Source organism: Eretmochelys imbricata, chromosome 10 (assembly GCF_965152235.1).
Source record: "Eretmochelys imbricata isolate rEreImb1 chromosome 10, rEreImb1.hap1, whole genome shotgun sequence".
Lineage (NCBI taxonomy): Eukaryota > Metazoa > Chordata > Testudines > Cheloniidae > Eretmochelys > Eretmochelys imbricata.
In genome coordinates, this window is record NC_135581.1 from 74,651,966 (window position 1) to 74,668,353 (window position 16,388).

The window sequence follows — 16,388 nt, forward strand, 5'->3', positions numbered from 1 at the left end:
CTAAAGATCTGACTTAAACCCACAAAAGAGCATTCAGAGTTAAGGATGATCCTCCATCTTGAACTCACAACATTGTGCCTCAAATAGGGCAGCCAGCAGGAGTACATAAGGTTACCCACTGATGTAAGCCATCTGTTGCAATGCCTCATGAATGCCGTTATTGAAAGTGAGTAAACTGTTGCTTCAATGGGCAAAAATTTTCTTGGTGTACTCATAGTGTTGTGGCCAAATTCCAGTGTTGGTAATTACATTCTGCCTAACTGCAGAATATGTGTGTGGGGAAGAAGGGGGAGATTCCTTCCTTTCTCACGATTCTAAATTGTAGTCTAGTGTGATATCCACTGTAAAACAGTTGTTGAGTTTTCCTGTATTTGTGAATCAAATGATCTGTGTACACGCAAAACTGTTTTTTTGAATCCAGCTGTGTAATCCAATTGTATTACTTAAAAGTGATCTGATTATTACAAGATGTCTATATTAAAAAGAACAAGTGAAATTTATCTCTAGTGCACTTCCATAGTCGTCTGTGGCATTACACCAGAGATAAAATGGGCCATCCATAGTAATAAGCATCATGACTTAGTTTTTTAAAATCACTGGCTAACTTGTATCTTGAATGATTGGATTCAAAAACTAGTAGGGTTGCAAGTAGGCCTTTTTGTTTACCTGTTATGCAAGAAATAAAACAATATTTAATTATGACAAATCAAACATCTGAATCTCTGAGTGTAGCGTATATTAATTTGCAGTACTAATGTAGTAAAGGCTAGATTAAAAAGCTTGGTTTATTTGGAAACGTACTTATTCCTAAAAGCACGTATCCAGATCATTTTTAAATTGGATCTCTTGTCCCCCAAGGGCCACATCACATAACTGGATGCCAATGAAATGTCTGCAAATGATAAAAACTAAAAAAACCACCATTTTCTTTTTGGTCCCTGGAGAGCTGGGAGAGGGGACAGCGAGAGAGAAGGTACCTGCAGTGGGCAGGGATTCTGTCTGCTAAAATTCATCATCAAATCTGTCCAGCCTCTGGGACTTCATTTGAGTGCCCCAAGTGTCCAGCTCAGAGGATGTGACATGAACTTTGGAAAGATGAAAGATATGAGGAACATTTAATATTCCAAAATGATAGGTTATTGCAGTCGGTGGATTAGGGATGAGACGACTGGGGAACCAGATTGGTGCACCTTTGGGTCAGTTCACTTCTCATGTCGTCAACATTTTGTTTAATTTAGGAGGAAACAGTTCTGAGCTGAGATAAAAACTACAAAAAAAAAAAATCACTAAATCACTAGACAGGCTAACATAACAATTTAATCTAGCCTGTGCTTCCCCTAGCTTTATACCTACGGACTGATTTCTTCTTCTTCTGTTTCTGACATCTATTTTTATTTTACTGGGCTAACCTTAACTTGGAAGCTTAAGGAGCTGAGTGGTTTCATTCTGGGTACAGTTAGCCAATATACAAGTTCATTTATGACCAACAATAATGGGTCTGATCTTGAAGTCACTAGAACTTCAGTGGGAACATTAGCAGGACAAATATTTGTATTATATGTGCTAAAGGATCAGTAATTAAATCTCTTGTTTTGGGGCATTAGGTGGTCATAGCGGATGTCACAAAGTGTTTTTCCCCCATGTTCAGCACTGGCCATGTGCATTATGAATATATTCTTCCTCTGGTGTATCGGGCACAGGACACTTGCTGGAGCCAGAATACTGAAATTAATGGACTTATAGTTCACCCTGTTGTATCAGATCAGTATTTAGCTAGTTCCAGTTCTGCATTTAGGGATTTATTCTTCCCTTACTGCTACTGTGAGGGGCAGGAAATATAAAGTTTAGACCAGGCCTGATTAAAATCATGGGCACCGAGCTCTTACCCTTAAAAAACCATTTTACACAATCAGTCTCGGAGCCCTGAGTCTCCTAATGAATATTTGGCTAGGTAAGAGAGCAAATTTAATATTCAGAACCTTGGCCTGTCTTGATTCATCCCCCATTGGTGGTGTGGGAACTACCCTTAGAGGGCAAATGGTATGTTTCAGTGATTAAACAGAATCAGCAGAAATAGTTTAAAATGCTAGTGGAGTGTCTGGAAAGGGACACAGGGCCAGATGTTTAAAGGTATTTAGGCACCTAAATATGAGGGTAAACACCTAGTAGGGTTTTCAAAAACACTTGGGTGCCTATCTCCATCTTTAGGTACCTAACTACCATTAAAATCTAGCCCATAGACTTTTGGAGGATGCAACATGATGTGGGTCACACAATAAAAGTATCCCAAGCTGCGGCCCAGGATGCTTCAAAGGAATGCTGTTTCAGGTCTGCTCTGATTTCTAATTAGATAATGAATGATGTAGGATTCTAAAGCCAACCTGGAATTTGTGTTAGCACTTTGCATGTATGAATGACAAAGGAACACTGATTTCATATTGATTTAAATGATCCAGCGAAAGAATGTTTAAACATCATGTGCTTGATGCCCAGCTATGCCAGAGCACCTGGAAATATCAACTTAATTCCAGATGTTCTGCCAATGACAAACTTCTTTATTTTACAGCCACACCACATGCACACACTCACCATGTGACTTCCAGTTCCACAAATAAGACTGAGCCGTTTCTGCTCCTGGTCCCTTGATAACTCTGATTTGCAAGTGCTGGAAAGAATTTTAATCTACATAGTTTTAAAAGAGAGGGGGCTTTTAAATATGCTGCAAACAATTTGTGATGGTCATCTCTAAAATGCAGTTCCATTATCCTTTTCCATTTGGAATGAATGAGGCTAATTAATTTCAGGCCATACTTGATGAGGTCAGCACCATGCGAAGGGTGCGTGCTAGACATTGCTAATCTCTTTCAGCTGAGAGTGATGAATTAAAGATGAAGCATGCCTTTGCAGGCCTAATTTAGAATGTATATCAAAAACCTACAGCAAATAATACTATACCCTACAACAAAGGAAAACTTGTTCTCTCAGGCTCCCATGTAGTGTTGATTTTAAAGCCATTTTCATTTCACTTTGGAATTCCAGCTGTGGATGGGTGAAACAGTTCAGAGAAATCAGGGTTTCTCAGCCTGCATGGACAAAGTGATGGTGGGGGGAAGAACTAGTCAGTGTTTGATCCTGTATGTATTGTGATTCTAACTGTATGCATTACATTTAGTAAAGCTGTCGGAGTCCTGCATTCCCCAAGTTAATAGTACCTGTGACATATTACCCCTGTGCACCAAAGGAGTTTTCCTAATATATTTTACAGTCTAAAGGGAAAGCAATAAATTTGTTAATGATGGTTCTTATCAATTTTTACTGGGTTTTCTATGTTGCCCCTGTTCTATAGGCATGGCATTTAATTTCTGTTGGGACAATAATAAAAATACACAAGCCTCCAGGCCAACAAAGAGCAAGATCTCTCCACTCTTACTCACATTGAGTAGTACCTTCCTTCTTGAATAGTCCCATTTGCTTACATCAGTAAGGGTAGCAGAATTTGGCCCAAAAGGTTGCTATGAAAGTCACTGTTAAACTAACCAGGCCCGATCCTCAGGCCGTCTAAATTGGTGCAGATCCATTTAATTCAATGTAGTTATGCTGATTTATGACTGACTCAGGTCTCATCCATGGCCAAGTCTTTCCATACTTAGGCAAAACTCAGACTGAAATCAACAGAAGTTTTGCCTGAGTAAGAGACTGCAGGATTTGGCCCCATATGCAGCAAGAAATTAGACATAATTGTCATTGCTGTAAAACAGATAATATGAAATGTAAATCTGTTCTCTGGAGGGAGAGGTTGAAAACAATAGACCTCCAGCTACCCCAGCACTGTGTTTCTTAGTACCTAGCGATTAGCTGAAATTCTTGACAGGTTATTGTAATGAATCAAAGTTCCCAACTGGTGGCCATAACCGGCTGCTGTCTTTGTATCCCAGTAGTCCTCATTAGAACAAAGCTGCTTCGAATTAAATCCAATCTACATGCCGAATCAATCTTTCAACCCTTTGATTGCTTCTGAAAATATTTATATTTCTTAATAATGCACATTTTGTCCCGCAGCCTGTGATTAAACCCAGACAAGGTCTAGAAAAGCCTAGAGTGTATATGGAAGGGGTTATTTGGGACAGGAAAGGAGAGATAAAGAACACAGGTTTTTCCCATTGTGGAACCATTAGAGTGTATAAATCTAGCAAATTTAGTTGTATAAGCATCAGAGTGGGTTGGTAATAAATACAGATTGGAGTATTATAGTAACCAAATGGAGTGTATGGATTATGTTCAGTAGTTCATAATTCTCCAATGCTGCACTCTAGCTAGCTTCTCACTGCACTGAACTTTATTAATATTCTCTTTGCATGTTTCCTGCTGAAAAGTTAAAGATTGCAATGATACTCTACATAATACCAACATATTTAAAGGATCTTCCCCTACAACTAATTTCAGGGAATGGTTTTTAAAGGGTTTAATTAGAAGAAACAGATGCTGTAAATCAGCTACTAACTCCATTAAAAGTCACCAATTTACACCAATTGTGGATCTGGCCTTAAGTTCATGAAAATCAGAATTTGAACATAAACAAGTAAACCACTATTACTACTTATCCAATTAATTTTGTAGGTGGTCAATGAGGGGCTCTGGGGTGGGAAACACAAAGGCTTTCCAGCTGCAGCCCATGGTAAACAGCATGTAATATGTTTAGTAAAAGGTGATGTAAACTACAGGTAAGATAAGGTGGCAGGGTAAAGATGGATATATTCCTTGGCTGAGAAGTTATTGAATGATTATTAAAATTTGCATAGCTAGGTCCTGATTCTGCATAATGGGAATTATGCCCTTGCTTGGGAACATAGATCAGATGAGGGAAAATTCCTTGGCATTCCTCCCTAAACATAAGTGACTCTTCTTAGCTATAATAATAATGAAAAGGTGCCAGAGGGAGCTGACTTTTTAGAAACATGTAAGAATAAATCAGCTGGGCAAAATTATTACTATCCCTGGGTAAAGAGAAGAAATTTCTCAGAACTGAATGAAAAATATATTGTTTAATTATAATAATCAAGATGGTAAAGGAAGATCTAGTAGATTTGGTCCCTTTGCTGGTAAATTTTCATTATAGTTATTCAAGTCTTCAGTAAAGGATGGAAGCAAAAATTCTTGCTCAACATGCTTTTCAGTCAGTCAACACACATTTCATTGTATTAAGCTGCCATTTCCTAAATATGTTATTTATGATCATTACTTATCTTATTAATTATAATTATTATTTATTATTATTTATTTATTATATCATGAGTCTTGACCAATATTCGGCATTAAAATGTGGTTAGGATACATGGTCTTCCAAAGTAGGGGAACCTATGCATTATCACCAGGGGGGGCAAAAATCCTTGTGTCAGAGATATAGGACCTGATCCAAAGCCTGCTGAACTTAATAGAAAGACTCCCATTAACTTTAGTAGATTTTGGATCAGGCTTTTAGTAAAGATATTATATGATGAAGCTGATATTTTATGACTAACTTCTTCTGTTATTTGACAAGCCCAATTGTACACTGCATTTGGAGTTCATTATTGAAAAGAAGCCTTTTGTGTGAGAACTTTAAAATATATCCTTTAGTGAAGAGACACACAAAACACAGAAAGTATTGTCTTCTGGGGTGCTTTTATTCAAGAGTTCCAGCCTAAAGGTGTATGCCTATTTTTAAAAGAAATTTTCTGATTGTAGATAACGGCTCAATTTGATTTAGTGTCGAATGATAGTGATGGGGTTGATAACTGAGCATTCATCGGTAATTCATCTTGTGCTAGTAGAAATTTACAGCAAAGCAGTGCTTTCCCAACACTGACAAGTCCTATTAATCTTCTTCAGACACATTTCAATAGGTGTCTCCATCTGTGCCCAACATCTAAACGCTCTGGCATCACTAGGGACTTTGAGACACCTTCATTTCAGGTTACGCTAGTAAAAATGTGATACTAGATTGCACTCTATTTTTTAACCTAATTCTCTCTTTTCATTCAATTAGCCTTTCTTGCCTGAATTTTTCAACTTATGTGTAATATCCTTTTTCCCAGAAAGAGCTCATATGGAGATTTTATTTCTTATAGAAACAAAATATACTATGTTGAGAGCAGCCAAAACCTTTAACTTTTAAAACAGCATAATACAGTTCACAGTTACTGTGGAACTAGAGATACTGGCTGCAAAAGTGTCTTCTGTATAGCATGCCCACAAGGCAAACTATATCTGTCATAATGCAACTCTTACAGGCATTATTAGGCCTGGATAGAGGAAGGACTGAAATTGAGTTTATTCTTTTTCCAGGTTACCAATTTTTTAAACAGTTCATTGCACACCACTTTGGTTTTGAAGTCCAATACAATCCCAAAAGCATCCATGTGTGCTCAGCTATGTATAGATCACCACCATATAACACACCTCTCTTTACATGTGCAGCTAATGCATGAACAAACATTGCGCAGTCAAATTAGAGCAGTAACATTTATGGGTGGATTATGCTCACTCTTCCTTGCTTGTTACTGAAAGAAAAGTAATTTGCAAACCACATGGACAAAGTATATGTAAAATGTATGTGAATTTCACCCCAGAAATGAACGTTGTTAGCTTCACTTTCAAACCTGCAATGACTTTGTTAGCAGAGACAGCATAACTTTAAAGATTATTTATTTCAAAAAACCGAGTCACTTACTCCACATGGACATTTCAGTTATGTTTTAAAAGAAAAGCTAGAGATGTTTTCCTAATTTTGATCTCTGAGTAGCTGCTTCATTTCCCACAAAAATCTTGTCGTGAACTTTCTCCTTAACGGATCCAAACAATGAGTAAAATGCATAAATATGTAGCAGCATTCTAGAACTAGGACAGAGTCTCAGACGTTGTTTCTTGCTTCTATGAAGTTCTCTAAAACCATCCTGTGAGTCATGTTATAGATCTAAATGACCTTATTGTAGGTGGCAAGTTTAAATGTGCCATATTAATAACTTGTTATCCAAGACAAATTAAGTCCTTATGTGTCAAAAGCACTCTGCTCTGGATTACCTACAAGACAAGTATTTATTGAATAAACGTTGGATCCAATTTCATTTTAATGTGACTGACTGTATGCTTCAGCCTTTTAGAATGAGATAAAAACACTCAAACCTATAACTCTGTTGCAACATTACACCTAACTTGTCTATTTCTATTATTGTCTCTTAAAGTGGGATATGGATAGGGTTTTTTGTTTTGTTTTGTTTTAAAGGTTTTATTATTATTATCATTCTGAAGAGCAAGGGGAGAGATAGAAAAAAGGCTGGCATTCAGCCTAAAGAGAAATCATTGAAACAAATTAATCCTATGCCGTTTAAATTGACATGGTAATCCATCATCAGCAAAGGCAAACTCTGAAAGCAATCTAGAATCTGCAGTGTTCTTTCACTGGCCCTGAGGCACAAAGACAGATAGTAAAAGAGGAGGAAAAAAAATCATAAAAGTTAGCAATGCCTTGGAAAAGAGAAGGGGGGGCTGGGGGAAAGAAACAGCTTTCACTTTTCCTCCTTCTAAATATCCAGTTCAGAAAAGAATCCTGATTAACCTTCAACAGTTGTTTACTAAGCTGAGTGTCAAGTCATCATCAGCTGCAAAGCAGGGAGTGTTTTTCATATAGTGTCCAGCCTTTATCAACTCTACCATGCAAAACTATACCAAACATCAACTTTGGCAATTCTCTCCATTTGTGCCTTATATCAGCTTAAATTTAGTTATTCCAAATGGACAAAACTGTGCTTTTTCTTCATAACATTGTACTGGCATCAAAATTTAATAGTCTTGATCTGTAAACAGTTGATGGAAAAGGCTTGTTTGATAATCTAGTCCCCACCCCTGTCTGTACAGGATTGTCCACTAAACTATATTTCCTTGGGCTTTGTCTAATCTAGTTTTAAATACCTCTAGTGATGGGACCTTTTGCATTTTTAACATTTAGAACACATGCTGCAAGGGAACAATTTAAAGGTCTCAGGCCTTGGAAGCCAGTTGTACTGAAGCCGCTACCATCATCATATAAAGTTATCTACCACTCAGCCAGAACTGAGCTATCTAAGAACAGCTTCTACTGCTCCTACTTTTCTTTTAAGCTAACAGATCCGTAACTTTTATCCAAAGCTTCTCCTCACTAACTGGGTCTAGCAATCCAAAGAGTAGAATGTTTGTTATTGAATTAATACTTTGGATTTTAGACAGTAAAATAACATAAAATAAAAGTAGAAAGCTCGGGAAGGAATAATACCTTAGAGTTAGAAACTGACATAGTATGAAGAAAAAGTCAGGCACCTTTGTGCCAAAGGCAAAGAGGTGAAAGGCTGGATAATCTGACCCATACCCAACATCTGCCCTATTTTAATTTAGCTGGGATAAAGTTTCTTGTTTATTATTAAGAAAACTTTATGTGGTAGAGAAGCCCATGAGCAATGTTATCAAATCTGTTTTATTGGTGTATGACATGCTGTACTATTGCGGGTGGGTTTTTTGGGTTTTGTTTTGGTTTTTTTTAGGGATCCCCTCCCATTCTAAAGCAACCCAGTTCTCAGGTTCTACTATTTGGATGACAATTTCATCTCCCTATGAAGCACTGCAACTGGATCTGAAACACATTGGGCAGGTTAACTGCTCAGTGTCGGTCAAAAGGATTCATTTTTAGGTGAAGAACTGTGCAAGGTTTAAAAGTGCCAAAATGACATTTGCAAGTCACTGTCAGAGATGTTTGCTGAATATAAGTGTAAAGAATGGCTGAAGTAAATAACTGTATTCTGCATAACACTAAATTGCTAGTGTCGAAAATGATCTCACTCGATTTATGAATTTATTTTCCCTCTTGTAGCAAGACTTCTTAGATTTAGTAACAAAATATACTATAATATAAAGGGGTAAATATAGGGACTGAAATGACTCCACTGACTTCAGCTACCTGGTCTGTGTCTGAAGGAGGCTGAATACTTAAGTATACCTAAGATTAGGATATGATTAAAACCATAAAATTTTTATAAGCACTAATATATTTAAAATCCAAAATAGGGTTATTTCATTATCAGATAATACTTAGATCAAATTAAATACTGTAGCTGGAAATAAAGTTGTATGTAATTGTTTGCTATTAAAACCTAAAACTGGTCCTAGTTTTTAAAATTTGTTCTTCCTGGCTCTTGATATAAGGCAAGCTTTTCACGAAAGGCCACACCTGCCATTTTTCACTGTTTTCTGGTATCCCCTTGCTTTAATGTTTTCAGTTTAGTTTAATTCTTTAACATGATAAAATCTCATTCAATTTATCTCAAACACAAAGGATTTTTTTATAAGACTGATTAATTCCTTATAAATAGAAATTAGACTTTCATACAAAACTAGCACCATTTAAAAAATGGTGTCTGCAAAAATAAGGGAGGAAATGTGAAGAAATGTATAACTAGATTGATAGGCAGTACAGAGAAGGATTTCACTATTGAGTAAAATAGCTCATCTTAATTCAGTTCAGAACACAGAGTCTAAAATATGCATTTAAAATATTTCCAAGAAAGCTTCAGCCTTTAAGAGGAGGGGAAGTTTTAATTAAGAGGCTATAAATAGGTAATTGATAAAAAAAATTTCCTAAATTCATGTCATGTGGTTCAGCTGTGGTTATGTGTGTACATCTGTCTGTCCCTGTCTAGGCTTATTGGATATTTCTGATAGCTGTATTTCTATTTATGTAATGCCTAATGCAGACCCTAAAATGTAGTAACTGCTTCCCTAAATAATCTGTTTCTGTTTAAAAAAAAAAAAAAAAAAAAAAACTAAAAGAACCTCAGAATGTTTATAAATAAAACTAAAGCTTTCCTTTTTTATATTTGATAATGTTATTTTAAAGCTGAATATTTAATAAGTATATGATTCTATACTGCCTAAGATTCTGCTAATTATTTTGGACTTGTCTCTTAAAAATCACAAGCCACAAGAAAGACTTCATTATTAGGTCAGTTGAAAGGAAGACAAGTAAAAATAGAAGGTAATGATTACTATTATTGGGGCGGTTTACATTTTTTTTTAAATTTTTGTTTAGCAGAGTGATGGATTAAAATCTAGTTATATTCTAAAATCAGAGTGTGTTAAATAGACAGGAACATATTACAGTTATCATTCATATTCTTTGCTATTCCAGTTATATTGTTAATTTGAAAATAACATAAAAGTACGCAGAGATCATATTTAAACATACTCACCAAAAATGTACCCACCTGCCTCAGCAGTTAAAAGATTTCTATCTTCATACTGGGAAAAAGCAAACAAGCAAATAAAAAAAACCCAATTCAAATGTATAGGTTAAGATTTGTATATGACAAATATTGTGTGAAATACATAGAAACCTGCAAACAATTTATTTGCTTAAAAAGTAGTTTGATAGCATTCAAAGATACAATTCAATATCATGTTAAAAGATTTAAGAACAGAGAATATGAAGCAAAAATGCAAATTTCTACAGTGTTATTCTGTGTGTGTAAATACGTATATCGGCATGTAGATACAATCTGAGAGTTATTAACTTTCAACATCAATGATTAATCTTGAATCAATACACTGCAACTACCTATTAATATATCAGCCAGGTGTGCTAGCAGGCAAATATACTTTGAGAATTATTTCTAGATTTCTTCTTTAAAAGTTATAATTTGACTATGGAGAGCAATCTAAAGCGATTGTTTTGGAGCTGGTAAATATACTTTTCTTTTTGCAATATCTGACATTTTTAGAATACTTCATTTACTCCACGTTTTAAAAGTAGGGAAAAAGAAAATTTGCAATGAAGTAAATCAAAAATATTGTTTTACCGAAGTGTGCATATATTTATAAGGTTTATGCATGGATGTTATATATGTATACGCAGGCAGGCAAAACAGTTTTCTTTCCATTTCCATTTTCCTTCGTACTAGAGAAAAAAGGAATAAGAAGGATCAGAGTTCTTAAACCTTGCAGCCACACTGAACCTCACACTACTGCAATCTCCTTTCTTCCCTAGCATCTCTCTCTCTCTCACACACACACACACACACACACCCTTTAGATTAGCGTAGTTAACCTTGGTTCTGTGCTGGAGCGGGAAGGGTTAATGAAACCAAGCTCTTTACGACCTCGAGGGTCAGACTCTTCCTATCTGCAATCTAAGGAATTAGGTAAAGAGGTTATAAGATTATAGTGGGAGGCGTTATAGGCCCTGCTGGCCTCACACCTGAACATATTGGTCTAATCCACTGGGATTCTTAAAAACCGCTTCAGCTATGGAAAACTGTTAATTAGTCTGTGTCTATCCTGGGGTTTCCTGTTGCATTAGTGATCCAACAGGGCAGTATGAACCCCGTAGCCTTAGTTTAGGGAGAAAATAGCGTTTGGATTAAGGGCACACAAAGGAATGAAAAGCCATTTTTTTCGGCCACTTCTTAGATATTAAGTAACCAGTTGCCTGTTCCTAGCTGTTGCTAACTCCAGTGCTTGTTCCCGGTAGCAAAATTAGCACTTGGAGAAGTGAAAAGCCATTTTCCCATCAGTTCTGCTCTGAGGCTCCTAGTTTAAGGTGCCTCCATCCTTCTCAGAAAATAGCATCATTCGAGCTGCTTCTAAAAACTTTCTCTCGGTCGTATTGACTTAGTTCTATTCAGTGACACCCTGTTTGGGTTTTTCCCCCAAAGAAAAGATATCCGCGGCAGCTAGTCCCTTTAATAGGGAGACAATAACACTTACTCTATGCAAAAATTCACCAGACTCTTTAAATAGTCTACCTTAGGGTTGATTGGCAGAGTCATTGTCGAGTTATAGCTTTGTATACTTTGCTACTTGCCATGACTGTCTGAAGCAGAGTTGTACATAACCTACCACCACACATCAACTGATATGATTGTACCTGAGACAGAATTGAATAGTCCTTTAAAAACTGCTGGGATTGAAGACCCTGCATTAGAATCCCCATCCGAATTAAAATACTCATACGTGTAGAGCAGAGTTTAATCATGTTGTCTTTTTCAGAAGTGCCATTCGTGGTTACCTTAGAAATGCAGTAATCTCTAGATTACAGACTAGACGAGCTGTTATTACAGTATAACGCGCTGTGGTTAAACACTAAAATCTATTTTATTCACCACGTTTATTTTAGGGGGTGGGAACAAAATCCCACCACTGAGATGAATTGGCTGTAGCTGCTGTTATTAAAGACATTCCTGCCTGACGGAGATAGATAACTGAAGTCCCTTCAACTTGATCTCAAAGTCTGACCATCATATACTCCAAGCCTCTCCTTTTTATTCTCGCTGTTATGTCTTTTGTCACCATTTTCTCAGTGTTTCAGTCATTGCTTTACATGTGGGTGGGGCAAACTTTTATGTCCTTCTCCTAGTTGTATTTTCCTTATAGAATTCCTATTCGCCTCCTATTTGTCTATTTCATGTGTGCTCCTGATTCCTCTGCCTAGCTGATAGGGATCATTTTAGAAATGTGGGTCTTATTCTTCCTACCTTCTTCGGGTTGATTGGGTATTATTTTTTCATTGGTTCTGCTACAATGGGTTCCTCCCTTTAATCTCCCGATATATTTTTCTTTTCTTTTCCCCATCCCGGTATAGCCAAATCCATGAAATTCACAGCCTCTCTCTACTGGGTCGCCTAATCACTTGATATCGATTTCCCTAACTCTTTTCATCCAGCTGAAGACACATCTTAAAACACTCCAAGCCAGAGTGTGCTCTTTGCTTTATACACACTAATAAAATGATTTACCCTTCTCTCTCTACTCTCCTCACAGGAGAAAATCGTTCAAGTCCCGGCTATTTGTGTGTGATCAGTAAATATTTAGTGTGGTGACATCTTCGGCTCCTCTCCTGATCAATACCCAGCCCAACAGGAGGTGGACTTTTGTCCGGGAGGAGACTTGCTGAGAGCTCCTTTAGATGAGTTCTTTGCCTCTCCTACAGTTATGTTATGATTTCTTCTTGAATGTACCCAGTAAAGAGAGAAATATAGGGTTTTAAATGGTCTGTTCTCAACCTGTTTACTTTGACATTAAACCACCTACGCATCACCATATCTCCCATCTCCCTGTAATGTCCTAAACTCTTTCCAACTGCAGCTGCAAAATGAATCTCGATCAAGCCACCAGACACACTCCATTTGCCATTCTGTACCCCCTCTTTTTTCTCTCTCCTCGCTTAACAATTCACTGTCGAGTGAGGGGGGGACGTGGGTGAGGGGTCTGTTTCCTCAGTCCCACTTGTGCAGGAATCAGGATGTCTCGCTGTAAGGGTTTCACTCCCTAGCAAAGTCATGCTCAGCGTCGTTCTTCGGAAGTGCCTGGGAATACAAGGTGCCTCAGGAACTTCACATCCATCCATACGCTTCTTCTCCTTGCAATCTGAGGCTATGTCCCCCCAACCCCCTTTAATAGATTAAAATGAGTCAGGGCTGGGATATGGAAACTGCCTTTAAAACAATTAACAACGGACTAGATATTAAACCCTATTTTCTATAACTACCCACGTTAGAGAGCTTTCTCTAAGGTACTAAAATGGCCAGAAAGAGGAGTTCATGAGTGCTTCTTCTGATCTGTTATTTCATCCCAGGGAAAGCCCGTGCCTGGAATGTGAAATATTTTCTGTTGTAAATGATTAAATCAGTATATAATATGTGTATGTTTATACTAGTGCAGAGATAGGTGTATGTGTATACACGTGTGTATAAAATATAATACATGAATACACAACCATATTTTAGATTTAGCATGTGTTTATATGATCCATATTTTATACACAGCTATATATTTCATTATATGTCTGTATTTAGTCATCTGTCTCTATATTAGCTGAATATTACTTGCATTTATATATATAATTGAAGTACCCTTACTGCACATATATAATTTACAGCTATATAGCCATGTTATATATATAGCCGTAATTATGCATGTGTACTACAATTAAATATTCTACTATACAAACAACTACATCCACATGTTAACTTTGTTTATAAAGCACTCTAACTAATGGCTTTTAACTAATTTATCCAGTGCCTTATTCAGGTAAACGAGACGACTGGGGGAGGAGGGGGAGGAATCCATATCAAAAGGTGTTACACCCTCTCTGCCGGAGGAACTTTGCACATCTTGTATAGAGCGATTATCTCCAGAATATATCTTTATACTAATGCATACTTAATTGGTCTGTCTTGACTGTCCATATAAAACAATTTAATTAGGGTGCTTTCTGCTTTGGAAAGAAGAAAAAAAAATCTGCCCAGCATTTATTGTATTTAGCACCAATACAGGCAGAAAATGTTGCACAAGGTTTTGGTTGAAAGAGCACCTATGTGACCATTGAAGGGCGTTGATCCGAAAAGACAGAGAGGACAAGTAAAATCGATTTGAAGCGACCCTCTCTGTCCCTTTCACACCATTCAGACACTCCATTCCTTCTAAGACAAAGACCTAGCGCCTTGGGAATGCTTGCAAAAAAAAAAAAAAAAAAAAAAAAAAAACCTCCAATCCCACAGGCAAAGGGAGCACTTTGAGAAATTCCTTGATATTGCTGTTATTTTAAAAAAAAAAAAAAAAAATGATCCACCCCAAGATATTCTTACCCGGCGTCTAACATTTCTTCTGCAGGAATGCCCCTGGAATGGGTGGAGGTAATTATGGCTATTAGTATTGCAAGTCTAGTTTCAACCTTGGTCTTTCGCAGGCTTTTAGGGTTAAAATAGCCCTCACCTCTGACCCCTGAAGAGCAGAGTTGTGGCTGTCGCTACAACTTGGGCCAAAGTTTTCAAACGCTGAGCTGCACAGCAGAGGGAAAACGTCTCCCTGGAATTATTTTTTATTTTAGATTTAAAACATCTTTAGCCGGTTTAATTAAATCCCCTCCATGCAGCACCTTGGAGGGGGGGCGGGAACGGGGTGTGTGGGGGGGGGGAGAATCCTTAAAGGTATAGTCCACAATCTCTCTCTCTCTTCCTTGTTTCCTTATGGGCAGTTTGTTTTCAAGCACGAAAATTGTTATCATAAAACTGAATTATTAGGTCATCCTTTCATCCTTGGATTGCAAGGATAAACCCGGGGGGAGGTTTAATTCTCCCGTCCTCTGCCCCCCTCCCTCCCAACCCTTGGGATTGATAGAAAAGGAACATTTGGGAAAGATGGTGTGTGGGGAGGGGGAGGCGTGGGCTAAGGGAGGAAATTACTTTACTACGTATCATATGCTTGTCAGCACACCTTAAGAATTCTCACCCGTAAGGGGTTTATTTTGCAGAGTGGGGAGGACTGCATGGGGGTGAGGGAAGTCTGAATGTCCCTCTGGCAATAATAAAAATTCATTCAACAGGGCTGTGTCTCCATCTCCCATGTACTGATCAGACTTCACAGGAGTGGAAACTTGTGTCGACAATAGTTAGGGTATTCATGAACAGTTAAAAGATTTCCCATTTTGGGCAATATTGTGCATTTATTCCTCCCCTCAGGCTGTGATGATAGTTGCCTTCATCGTTTTTTCATCCTTGTTTGAGGAGCTAAAACCCATTCGTAATTTTCATTAGCTCAGTAAACATGCAATTAACATTCAGAACTGTGGTGAACTTAATTCCTGTTTTAAGGCAAAGACAAGTAAGAGTGGAAGAAGGTTTGTTCCATTTGTCAAGTCTGACACACTTCTTACCATAACAGCTTCCTAAAATAAAAGATCTGTCTGTGTGTGTGTGTGTGTGTGTGTGTGTGTGTGTGTGTATGTGTGTGTGTGTGTGTGTGTCCCATTCTTTTCTTAAAACAAAAAGGAAGAAACAGGAATCCATTAAGTTTAAAACTGTACTAGACTGCCAAATGCAGCATAATGTATTCCAAATTGTCCCAAACTCTCCCTGAGCTAGCGTCTCGTTCATTAGGAAAGGAGGAAGGACTGTTTTTTTTTTGGGGGGGGGTAGAAAATGGGAGTAATCTCAGGTTTGCAACAGGAGCCTCAATTTTTAAAAAAAAAAAAATTAACAAAGTAAAACCGCGACGCCTCGCTTTGCATTTCTAAAGTTGCCATGTTTGTGAAGGGCTGTGGAAATGTCTTTCTAGGGGTTTTAATGAGCAACAGCGGGTTTTATAGATGGACTTGTTTTTTTTTTCCCCATTTTAAAATAACTATGTGGAGTAAGTCCTTCTAGCTGGGATTTCAGGGGCAGAGAGAGAGAGAGATTCCCTGGTTAGCTCCGATTCTTTTCCAGCTTGCTTTAGCATGTGCTTGCGTTCCCTACCGACCCTTCCCAGGACACTATCCCTTCACCACCCACCCCCCCACCCCCCAATTCCCTCTCTGTGCATGTGCTGATCGCTCGCCTGCAGCTGTTTGC